General features: G+C 40.7%; 1 non-coding gene across 1 annotated transcript; it reads left to right on the top strand.

Annotated features, from left to right (window-relative positions):
- Nucleotides 1-2,898: 2,898 nt before the first annotated feature.
- trnaq-cug (transfer RNA glutamine (anticodon CUG)) lies at nt 2,899-2,970 on the top strand. The gene has a single exon. It is a non-coding gene; the product is annotated as a tRNA-Gln (tRNA).
- Nucleotides 2,971-12,193: the final 9,223 nt, after the last annotated feature.

The raw sequence follows: 12,193 nt of genomic DNA, 5'->3' as shown, positions 1-12,193 counted from the left end.
ATCTATCTATCTATCTATCTATCTATCTATCTATCTATCTATCTAAAGAGCAGAAAAGCGTAACTGAGGGATGTCCAGCTACTGACATTTGAATACATTTATGATGTTGTTGTTGCAATAATTTGCAGAGCTCTGAATTGTTGTAAGGTTTATTCAGTGAGACAAAGGCATGTTACTGTGCACTATTTTGTTTCCTAAGTATAAATTCTAAAACTTCACAATTGTACTTTTCCAAACAAAATGTATTTTCCAGATGACTGGATAAGCAGGTTTGAAAGATGGAAGGACGAATGGATGTAATTGGGTAAAGCACGATGCACATAGCCACCGACTATGTTCGGCAACAATTATCCATCCATCCATTATCCAACCCGATATATTCTAACTACAGGGTGACGGGGGTCTGCTGGAGCCAATCCCAGCCAACAAAAGGCACAAGGCAGGAAACAAGGGCGCGCACACACACACACACACACACACACACACACACACACTAGGGACAATTTAGAATCGCCAATGCACCTAACTCACATGTCTTTGGACTGTGGGAGGAAACCCACGCAGACACGGAGAGAACATGCAAACTCCACGCAGAGAGGACCCGGGAAGCTGCGCCACCCAGGCAACAATTATGACTTTAAAAAAAAAAAAAAAAAAAAAAAGATTTTAACTATTGTATGATACATAATATTTCAATTGAATAATAAATGTATTGCTTTTCTTTTGCCTTGTTATTTTTATACTCTGGTGTCTTTTGTGATTTAGTTATAGTTTTGAACATTTGAGATCTATTTAAATCATTTTATGGCACCGTTAAGTGATCATTTGGTTTACTTTTATTTTATTTAAATAAAAATAAACTGGATTTGATAAACATCACCCTCTAACGACATGTTGATTATTTATTTATTTATTTATTTTACAAGTGGACAGTAATATAGAGCAGAGTGGCGCAGCGGAAGCGTGCTGGGCCCATAACCCAGAGGTCGATGGATCGAAACCATCCTCTGCTAAAAATGACTTTTTAACCTTTTATTATTCTGTTCAAAGCATCAATTGTATCTTCCTGTTATGTAACATTGCTTATTTTGCAAAGTTGTTGTGCCAATAACATACTGAAATAATGTTTTCTTTTTAAAGCTCCTTGCAATGGAGCATATTGTCAATCGTTTTCTAGACGAGTCTATGCTGCTGGGTACAAGGCGGGACCTCACCCTGGTCATTGTATACCCACACGTCTATCTGCACTCAGTAAGGGTTTCCCAGGGGAGAATTTCACATTAGATAGATAGTTCCTTTCTAAGTAGTACCTTCTAGTGAGACAACGAAGTAAAAGATAAAACGGCCTTATCCAATGTACAAAACATACACACTGTAGTAACCAGCATTGTCACCTAGAGACGGGGATGGAGAGGCGATCGATAGCAGGGTATTCACAGGTGTCCTGAGTTCTACGTTCCTGGAACCCCAGGACATTTCTCGTTATACCTTTCAAGTCCGAGAAGGCTCGAGAACGCTGGTGGAGATTGTCAGGACAGTATAAACACGGCGATGTAAATGATAACGGAGAGACGTGGAAAGGGACACCACACGATCTGTAACACTGTGAGAGTGCAATAGCCCGTCTAGAGAAGTGACTGTTATTTTTACGGAGCGGTTTACATGGCTTTTACAGCGTAGTTTATTTCTGCAAGAAGACTATTGTACATCATTTGTTGTGGAAAAAATGCGCCCATTATTTGGCTTAACTCCCATTCGTTATGGGTCTTATAGTCTTTCTATCTCGATGCTCTACAATAATGTATAAAAAATGGGCCCCAAAGAAATAATTTTTGCTGTCGCGTTTTATCTAGAGAAATTCGACACGTTTGATATTGTAACGGGATTGGAATGGAATGGAATTTGCCGCTTTACACTCCGATGGGCGCTGCCAGCTGCTTATCTCATTTGCCCACACATAAACACCGCCTGCCCAGTGGCGTCGTTAGGCAGGGGTGTTCCAGGGCTTTAGACTCCGATCTCAAGCGTGTTGCCCCTAATCTTCGAGAGACGTCCCCCAACATGTTCACAGAAGCTAGACCTATAGCCCCTGATCTTTGAGCCTTGTTTCCCCTGTTCAGCTCTCGGAAAACGGCCGTGGACAGCGCGAAATCATCACGCCACCCCCCATGCGGTTTTCAATCGGACGCATCTGACAGTAAAAGGTGTATTACAGAGGTAGGGCTAAATTCTCGCGTACCCGGGGTCACAGGCAACTTGTCTGTCTCCCTGTTCCTGCCCTCCGTGAGCCGACCTAATACTCGGGTACACATTAGAGCCACGCAGCCAGGGGGATGGGCTTCAGCAGCGGTGACACGCCCCTCTCAATTTCCGCTCAGTAGCGAGGATTTCAAGTCCGCTTCTCCAGGAATCCCATCATTTTGGACTTGGCCTCTCAAACAGTTAGCCCTCTTATATCCGGACACAGGTATGCTACAATATGTTTCGTTTGCTTCTTATTTTTTACGATTTTTTTTAGAACATCTATAATTGCTTTTTGGGCAACATATGAAATGAACAGGTACTGCCATCCAAAGAGTCTCCTAAGACACTCAGAAAACTTCAAGTGAGCTCAACTATGAGGGAAGGTGAAATGTCGCAGGTAGGAACTGCGGAAATTCTCACCAGAGGTAAATAAAAACTCTTAAATGTGTGAAGGTCGTCCCAAATATGAGACGCAAAAATGTAATGTATGCATCGGGTAAAGATTCCGAGGGCACAGAAGTATTACAAGTATATTTACATTATTAAAAAAAGCACTGAAAAGTTTTTAGTATGTCAAACTAGCACCTAAAATGTAAATAAACACGTTACAGTGCTTTGCCATTACCGTATTTACTGTAGAAAAGTGCTTAAGACGGTTCCATGGTGTAATGGTTAGCACTCTGGACTCTGAATCCAGCGATCCGAGTTCAAATCTCGGTGGAACCTGTTTGTCTGTCTTGGTTCATAAAATTCGGACGCACGTAATAAAGAGACATTACTGTTCGGTGATAAAAGTTCAGAGCGAGTTTTAAAAGCATACATTTAAAAGGACTGTAACTGGTTACTTCACTTGCACACTTCGTGAAAAATCTAAGGCAGTTTACTCGGGTTTGTGCGTTTTTAAATATCTGCAGTGTGGATAGCGGCTGACAATTGAAGTTAATCTGCTTGCAGGGGGACTGTGCAGACCTCCAAATTCTCCTGGAAAGCACTTACTTGCCCTTTGGCTCTCACAAGTGATCAATAATCTGAGGTAGCTAACATCTGTTAATATTAATAATAATTACTATTTGCTAATATTAATCAGCTAATATTTGTGTTCTCAACACCCTCCATCCAAAATCTATAAAGACAATCGGAGAATTATTTACATTGCAGGGATTTCTTTTCTTACCCCGAACGGGGACCATTTCTTTCTCTTTCTGTATTTTCTTCCACATAGAGATATTTGAGGGCACTTTTTTACATGCACAAATTTAACATGATATGAGTGATTTATGATTTATAAATATGCCACAAGTGTGAAGAATTTAGGAACATTTATTAATTCATACAGATGTCTTATATACTTTGCACAAGAACTTTTTGGGAAGTAATTGTACATTACAGTTTTGAATCATTCATGTTTTTATAAGTTAGGATATGTTCAGTATTTTTCAAATTGAAGTTACCTCTTCACTGTAATGGTATATTTTAATTTGTAACATGACAATGATTTTTGAAGTGAAGCATATTTTTTTAAAAATTCAAAAAACTAAATAGCCTGCTCTTGTGTTTTGCAATCGAGCTAATGGGTGGAACGCATATTTGTCATGTTCCTGAGGAATCGTTGTAACAAACAAAAGTAAACTGGAAAAATTGAATTTTACCACAGATTCTTGGTATTATTTAATTAAGGTTAGGCTACGATTCTTGCTTATTTTTCTGCTCACAGTGGGTGTCATAGCTGGTGTTATGATACCACCATTCCCCTTCTTTCTTCAAATTACAACCCCAATTCCAATGAAGTTGGGACGTTGTGTAAAATGTAAATAAAAACAGAATACAATGATTTTCAAATCCTTTCCAACCTATATTCAATTGAATACACTACAAAGACAAGGTATCGAATGTTCAAACTGATAAACTTTATTGTTGTTTTGCAAATCTTCACTCCTTTTGAATTTGATGCCTGCAACACGTTTGAGAAAAGCTGGGACAGGGGCAGCAAAAGACTGGGAAAGTTAAGGAATGTTCAAAAAACACCAGATGTGAACATTCCACAGGTGAACAGGTGAATTGGAAACAGGTGTTTGTCATGATTGGGTATAAAAGGAGCATCCCCAAAAGGCTCAGTCGTTCACAAGCAAGGATGGGGCGAGGTTCACCACTTTGTGAACAACTGTGTGGGCAAATAGTCCAGCAGTTTAAGAACAACGTTTATCAACATACAATTGCAAGGAATCTAGGGATTTCATCATCAACTGTTCATAATATCATCAAAATATTAGAAAAATCAATATTAGGATAAATCTCTGCACGTAAGGCTGAATACCAACACTGGATGCCCGTGACCTTCGATCCCTCAGGTGGCACTGCATTAAAAACCGACATCATTCTGTAAAGGATATTACCACGTGGGCTCAGGAATACTTCAGAAAACCATTGTCAGTTAACACAGTTCGTCGCTACTTTTTGTATGAAAATGTGCTATATAAATAAATGTTGTTGTTGTTGTTGTTGTTGCTACTTCTACAAGTACAAGTTAAAACTCTACCATGCAAAGCGAAAGCCATATATCAACAACACCCAGAAACGCCGTCAGCTTATCTGGGCCCGAGTTCATCTGAGATGGACTGACGCAAAGTGGAATAGTGTGCTGTGGTCTGACGAGTCCACATTTCAAATTGTTTTTGGAAATCATGGACGTCGTGTCCTCAGGGCCAAAGAGGAAAAGGACCATCCGGATTGTTATCAGCGCAAAGTTCAAAAGCCAGCATCTGTGATGGTATGGGGGTGTGTTAGTGCCCATGGCATGGGTAACTTGCACATCTGTGAAGGCACATTAATGCTGAAAGGTACATACAGGTTTTGGAGCAACATATGCTGCCATCCAAGCGACGTCTTTTTCAGGGACGTCCCTGCTTATTTCAGCAGGACAATGTGAAGCCACATTCTGCATGTGTTACAACAGCGTGGCTTTGTAGTAAAAGAGTGCGGGTACGAGACTGGCCTGCCTGCAGTCCACACCTGTCTCCCATTGAAAATGTGTGGCACATTATGAAGAGCAAAATACGACAATGGAGACCCCGGACTGTTGAGCAACTGAAGTTGTACATCAAGCAAGAATGGGAAAGAATTCCAGCTGCACAGCTTCAACAATTAGTGTCCTCAGTTCCCAAACGCTTATTGAGTGTTGTTAAAAGGAAAGGTGATACAACACAGTGGTAAACAGGCCCCTGTCCAGGCTTTTTTGGGACGTGTTGCAGGCATCAAATTCAAAAGGATTGAAGATTTGCAAAACAACAATAAAGTTTATCAGTTTGAACAATCGATATCTTGTCTTTGTAGTGTATTCAATTGAGTATAGGTTGGAAAGGATTTGCAAATCATTGTATTCTGTTTTTATTTACACAACGTCCCAACTTCATTGGACTTGGGGTTGTACATTCTGCTTATTATTTTACTTTTCATCTTCAGTTCCATTTCTTAAGCAGTTACAGATGCATGCTCAAATTGTAGGATTACATTCTCCCAAACAGTGCATAGTTTTCACATTATACATTCTGTGTGGTTAATTTACAAAGCCTACAGTGAGAGATTTGGCACGGCAATGATGAGTACACATCAGAGAGTCTTTGTACTTTATACACATAACAATACATCTAAACGGATTACACTGCATTAGTATTTTTAATAAAAGTATTAGATTTTTTTGAAAGAGCCAAACAAAGTGCACATATTACAAAAAATACTCAGAAAATGAAAAGTACACCGTGTGCAACACAGCCAAGCTGTGATGAAACCAACTTCTTCTTCTTCTTCTTTGTCTTTTTATGGCAGTTAGCAGACCCACCTATGGTGCATTACTGCCACCAACTGGACTGGAGTGTGGTGCAGAATAAATATGAAGTAATCATGTTTTCAAGGAAAATGGAGGTACAAGAAAATGTTATGAGAGAACAGGTGTCAGTGATGTACAATAAATAATATCAAAAACAACCATGAGAAAAGAAAACCTCACTTTACTCGGGTCACAGAATCCAAATACCACTTATCCCCTTGTGGTTTCACAACATGCAAAATGCATTTATATTTTGCTAAAATATTTTAAATACTTCCAGAAAAACTAGCATAGGGCATAAATGTGAAACATATCCATTAGGATTGAGCTTTTCAATTCAACATCTGTCTCTCCACCTCATTCATCCAATAAGGGTCCTGACTGAAGTGACCTGCTTTTGGGTAAGAAGTGTATCAATAACAGAGATTTAAAAAATTATATTTTAAAATTCCAAAGCCTTATCTACAAACTCAACCTGGCTGCCCTTAACTAGCCCAAAAGAAGAAATGAAAATTAACAGTGTACTGAATTATACTTGCTAATTTTGTTTCACCAGGTTCCGTTTCGGATTTACGTGCATCTGCTCTCAATCAGGAGAAAAGTAAAGCCAGGTGAGCTCGCGGTTTGAATCTGAGCGCCCATTTTAGAAGTGCGTGTTTCCTAATAGGTCGGTCAATACCTTTACAGTACTTAGCTTCGGTTTGTTCGAAAAGTAGTGTACGGCAGTCTGTTGGTGTTTATTTTGTGTTTGAAAGCTAACGAATAGTGAGTGATAATGTCCGGTCGCGGAAAAGGAGGAAAGGGCCTTGACAAAGGTGGTGCTAAGCGCCATCGTAAAGTTCTTCGTGACAATATCCAGGGTATAACAAAGCCTGCCATTCGCCGCTTAGCTCGTCGAGGTGGAGCAAAAGGAATTTCTGGCCCGACATACGAAGAAACTCGCGGAGTGCTTAAAGTTTTTCTGGAGAGTGTGATTCGAGATGCCGTTACTTACACAAAACACGCAAAAAGGAAAACCGTCACTGCTATGGAAGTCGTCTATTAAAACGGCAAGGTCGGACACTAGATAGATAGATACTTTATTAATCCCATGGGAAATTCACAATATACGGTTTTGGGGGTTACGATATGAGCTAGTTAATGTACAGAAATCAATGTCTCTTTAAACGTTCATCCAGGGCGACTGTTACTGAAACCACGCTGCCGCCTCACCGCATTGTAGTAAGAACGTCAGCCGTACGTGACCATAGATACACGCGACAGGAAGCTATGAACCGCACAGTGAAAAAGATTATGGGGTAACCCTTATCTCATACGTACGTGAAAATGTCACGTTCGTACGAGATAATGTTGGAATAAAAAATTACAAACGTGCGCTTCGGGGCTGCCTAATTACGACCTTACCACGGGTTCGGCGCTTCAGTTTGACGCCACTTACAGCTCTTGTAGAGCGGTGATATAAAAAGCAGACGGCTGGGCTTTTATTTATTAAAGTAGTGTGGGATGGTAGGAGATGGGTTTAACTGCAGCCTGCAATTCGTATGATGTGCGTCTGATAATGCCGACAACATTAATCACGAAATGCCCATCGCGTACCCCGTTACACTATGGTTAAGATTAGGCTTGTGGGAGGGTAAGGGTTTAGGTACGTGCTTTATGTTTACAGGTATTCGTCTGCACACTCGTATGGAGCCCCTGAGGAGATATGGTGTTTTTTTCCTTCCTGGGAAACAAGTTGGTGCGTACAAATTACTATCTTGTGCCCACCACTTACCGTAGCCTGCGCACCAGGTACTTTAAGGTCGCACCGGCCAATACTGCGTGTGCGCCGCCGCATACATTCAGATGAGCACCAAATGCCATCGTGTGCTACTGTACATTATTTTCTGGAAACAGGACATATCACTAAACAATCTGATGTTTTCCTCACACAGTTACAGTCCACAGAAATGGATGTTGGCAAGTTTATAAAAGTAGGCTATGGATTCAAGCCCAGATCGTTAAATCCGTGAAGCAGTACCGCTAACCACTGCACTAATTTATATTGAAATGACATTAGTTAGCCATCTACTTACTGGGCCGCAGCTTCTTAAACTCCTTACTGAGTAGCAGGTTGTTGATAATCACATTCCCTCATTTTATTGTATTTTCTATTAGTGCTCGACGTGAGTGCTTCATCATTACCATGGAGTTCTCATGAGCCAGACATGGAAACTGAATCTGATTATAGCAAGACACGTGTTCACGACGTTCATGGCACGTATTCACCTTTTCAAATCTTCTTCTGTAGCTGTTCTCATTTTTATATATGGTCTCTATTTTTGACTAGACTTCTCCAATGGAGGTTTTGCTGTGATTGTTTATGACCAGTGCTTTATTGTAACATGCTATCTGTCCAGCCGTGCTGTTTAGGATTACTGCTAGAGTTCATGTTCATTTTTATGAAGTGCTTGATGGAGTCTTTGATCCGTTTGCCTGGTGTTTGTGACCTGACATCCAGATATTCAGTGGTTTGCAAATTCGCAACATGTTTTTAAATCTGTGATTACTTGCTGTTATTCATATGATCTTTCAAATAACTGATATACTACATGCATACTCCTTTATGCTTTCATGCTGTGGTTTTGTGGGTTTCCAAAACAGTTACAAATGCAGCTATGAGGAGCGTGAAAAATAATAAAATATCATAATACAAGTCTCTTCTTTGCACACAGTTAGTTTCTTCCATATTTTGTGGGGATTTCTTTCAGCTGTTAAAGTTGCCAACACTGTGTGTGGTAGGAGACCACAGGTCTGTCAGTTTGTGTTACAGTAGTACAATTTGATAAAGCAGGACAAATCGATAAAACACCGAATGCCTTTCTTGATGCCAACCCTTCTTATCCTAATCTTACATTCAACTTTTTCAGCAGACACTTAGTGCGGACCTCCAGAGCTCCACTCCATTGAGGAGGGTGTTGCTTTATATTATACATCAGTGATGACACCCGGTTACATTATGGTGAAGGTCAGGGTTAAGGGAGGATTTATCTGACTCAAGTCCAGTAAACCAGGTGACAAAACACTGCAATCCATTTGGCTGTCCAGTGAACTACTCAATCACAGACCCCTTCAGCTGGACCCATTGTCACTACCCGATCTGCGCTGCCCGCCTGATCTGCACACATGTGTATTGAAAGTCTACTTCATTACACAGTTTACGGTGCTGACCAATCTGTTTTACACAAGCGTTAATAATTTATGGAGTGTGTTATATCATATCTGAGCTGATGTGACACACTGCACATGTGCTTAATGAAGAAAATAAAATAAACTCCACTTTACAGCACGGCCCGATCTGAACTGAGCGTACCGATCCACAGCTCACAATGCTGTATTGTCAGTTCAGTTCCACATTAGTTGATCATAATGAGAATATTATGGAAATACTTTGTTGTTCTGCCGAGATTCATTGTAGGCTGTGTCTTCAGGGCTTTATTAAGCAGGTTATTTTCCTAATTTTTATTACACAACAAAGCAAATTTACACAAAAGAAAGGATTAAAAAATACAAGGATGTTGCTGGATTCAAGAACTTAAAAGATTTTGGTGGCCCCATATATATCTAATTCAAAATATAAACAATAACAAACAAATAAAATGTTATTTTAAAAATGAAAGAAAACTTACAGTAAGATGGTAAATAATGTTTTTTGTATGCTTCCACTTTATTTACATTATATTTGAAAAGTGTTCTCTTACTTGTTCTGATTACAAAGTCTTTGATCAGATCCTCACTTTAAGGTGCTGATCATTCATTCAGATTGAGATGGCAGGGAGGCAACTGAAGATCTCGGCTGAAAGCAGTGGACTGTAAGAGAGAAATGAGAGGAGATCTGTGAGTCACTACCACTGAGGTGGTAGGAGAGGCCATGAGATGAAATAACATTGACAAAGGAACAAATGTACAAGGAAAAGAAAAGTGAACCCAACACCAGTCCTTGAAGCACATCTGTAGAAATGTTCTGTCAAGAAGACAAGGAGTTAGACCAGGAGACACAAAAGGATCGGTCCGATAGGGAGGTCTTGAACCTGTTCAAAGCAGAGCTGCTTATTCCAATTTAATTAGGAGAAGAGATAAGCAGGGAGTGGTGAACCATAACAAAGGCTGATGAACGGGCAAGGAGGACGAGGACAGAGGAGGGAGAAGGAGCTCGAGCAGATCTAAGAGCATTTGTGACTGAAAGCAGTGGAGTCTCAGTAGAGGGACTCTTGGAGAATCCACACTGAAGTAGATCTAGTTGATTATAGTCAGTCAGAGAGAAATGAAGAGAGGTGTTTATGAACTATGAGTTCTAGGGTTTTGGACAGAAATGTCAGAATGGACACAGGATGGTAATTCTCATGGGCAGATGGGATGAGAGATGGGTTTTAAGCATAAGGATTTAACAAGACGTCTTGAAATTAGTAGAGAAGATACTGGGGGTCAGTGAGGCACTGAAAAGAGAAAAGATAATAGGGAATCAAGGAAGGAGAGATGGACTGCAGAAAGGTGTGAAGAAATGGGGTCACGAGCACAGGTCGGGGTCAAAAATGTCCGAGTCATTTAGAGTAGGGAAGGATGAAAGAGGAGAACAACACAGAGGAGACTCAGAAGATGTCTTTGGTGTCTTTTGGTGAATTTGAAAGAGAAAAATGAAGCAAAATCATCAGGAAAGAATGACACAGGTCTTGGAGAAGCAGGTGGACTTAAGAGAGACTTAAAAGGTAGAGAAAAGCTTGTGAACATTTCTTTCAGAGAATATTATTAAAACGGATTTCTTTGGAGATAGCAGAGATACAAAGAAGAAAGAGAGGAGGGACCTATACTTATCCTGGAGAGATGGAAGTTTCTTATTATGATATATAAATAATCGTATCAAAAAAATTCAGTCCATGATCAGAAAACCAAACGGCTCTGTGCCTGCTCAAACAAACGCAGCTCCTTCGATGATTCTGATGGTTTAAAGGGCTCCCATAAGGCAGCCGGACACTAAGCCACCCAGCCTCTCTCCAGGCAGCGCGCTGGCTCGCTTAACTGTCACGTGATCCTATGTTGCCCGCGGATGACGTCATCCAACGCGACAGCTACTGTAGCCACGCTGCCACTGTCTCGCTTTGTGAAACACTACGGACGCAAGACTGTTGCTGAGTGAGAGAGAAGTGTGAACGAGTTCAGAAACAATCCCATCGCTAAGAGGCAGACAGTAAGTTTTCTGAGTTTTGGGGATGCACTTTATGAATGTGTGAGTTTTCATTCGCTCCATTAGAATCGTCGTGCGCGATTTGAATGAGTGGCGAGCGGCGCGTTCTTGTTAGTTAGCCCCCCGCCGAACTTTGCTCGAGTGAATCCTCCTGTGATCACCCGCGTGCTGTTTCTGTTCATTGGTATCTGCGGTTCACTTCATGTGTCCGAGTCCCAAATTTTACTTCGTACCACCCAGTCACATCGCTGGCGTCTGTTCATTCATCTCCGTGTGGTCCTTTTGTCGATTCCTTCTCGAATCGCAGACAACGAGGAGACGGCCATTCCACACGTACGGCGCTTTGATTTCTGCCTTTGTTTCAGTTTTGTCCCTCCGTGGTGTCCAATAGTGATGGGCGGAGTGAAGCCTCACAAAGCATCAAAACGTTTGAAGCAATTGTGTCGGAAATCGTATGGCAGCTTCGAAGCATTTAACACTCACTTCTCTAGTGACACCTCCTGGCCATTTTCATTAACGTTACACAAACTAATTATCCACTTCAATGACGTCGGTTAAAACTCTTATTGTTTTTACTTTTTCGCTGCTACATACTGACAACGAAGAGAAGGGTTCGTCAGCAGCTTCTAGTGTCTGATGTCAAAAAAAATATATATATATATACTAACGCCGACAGGCAGAATGCACTGTACGATAGCAAGAGTTAAACAAAATAAGACGCCTCACTCATGGATCCCCGGCTCTTTCAATTTGTATTTACTTTTGCACTGTATCATTATAATCGCTCCTGTTATTAGTATTATAATTAACCCTCATCTTTTCTTGAGATCACATTTAATAGCCGTAAATGTTTTCTTTGTTCTGACTTAATTAAAACGGAGTAGACGGAAAATAAAGGTTTATCC

Source organism: Erpetoichthys calabaricus (genome assembly GCF_900747795.2).
Source record: "Erpetoichthys calabaricus chromosome 1 unlocalized genomic scaffold, fErpCal1.3 SUPER_1_unloc_24, whole genome shotgun sequence".
NCBI lineage: Eukaryota > Metazoa > Chordata > Cladistia > Polypteriformes > Polypteridae > Erpetoichthys > Erpetoichthys calabaricus.
Note: the sequence above shows the minus strand (reverse complement) of the source record. Positions and strands in the feature narration are given on the sequence as shown.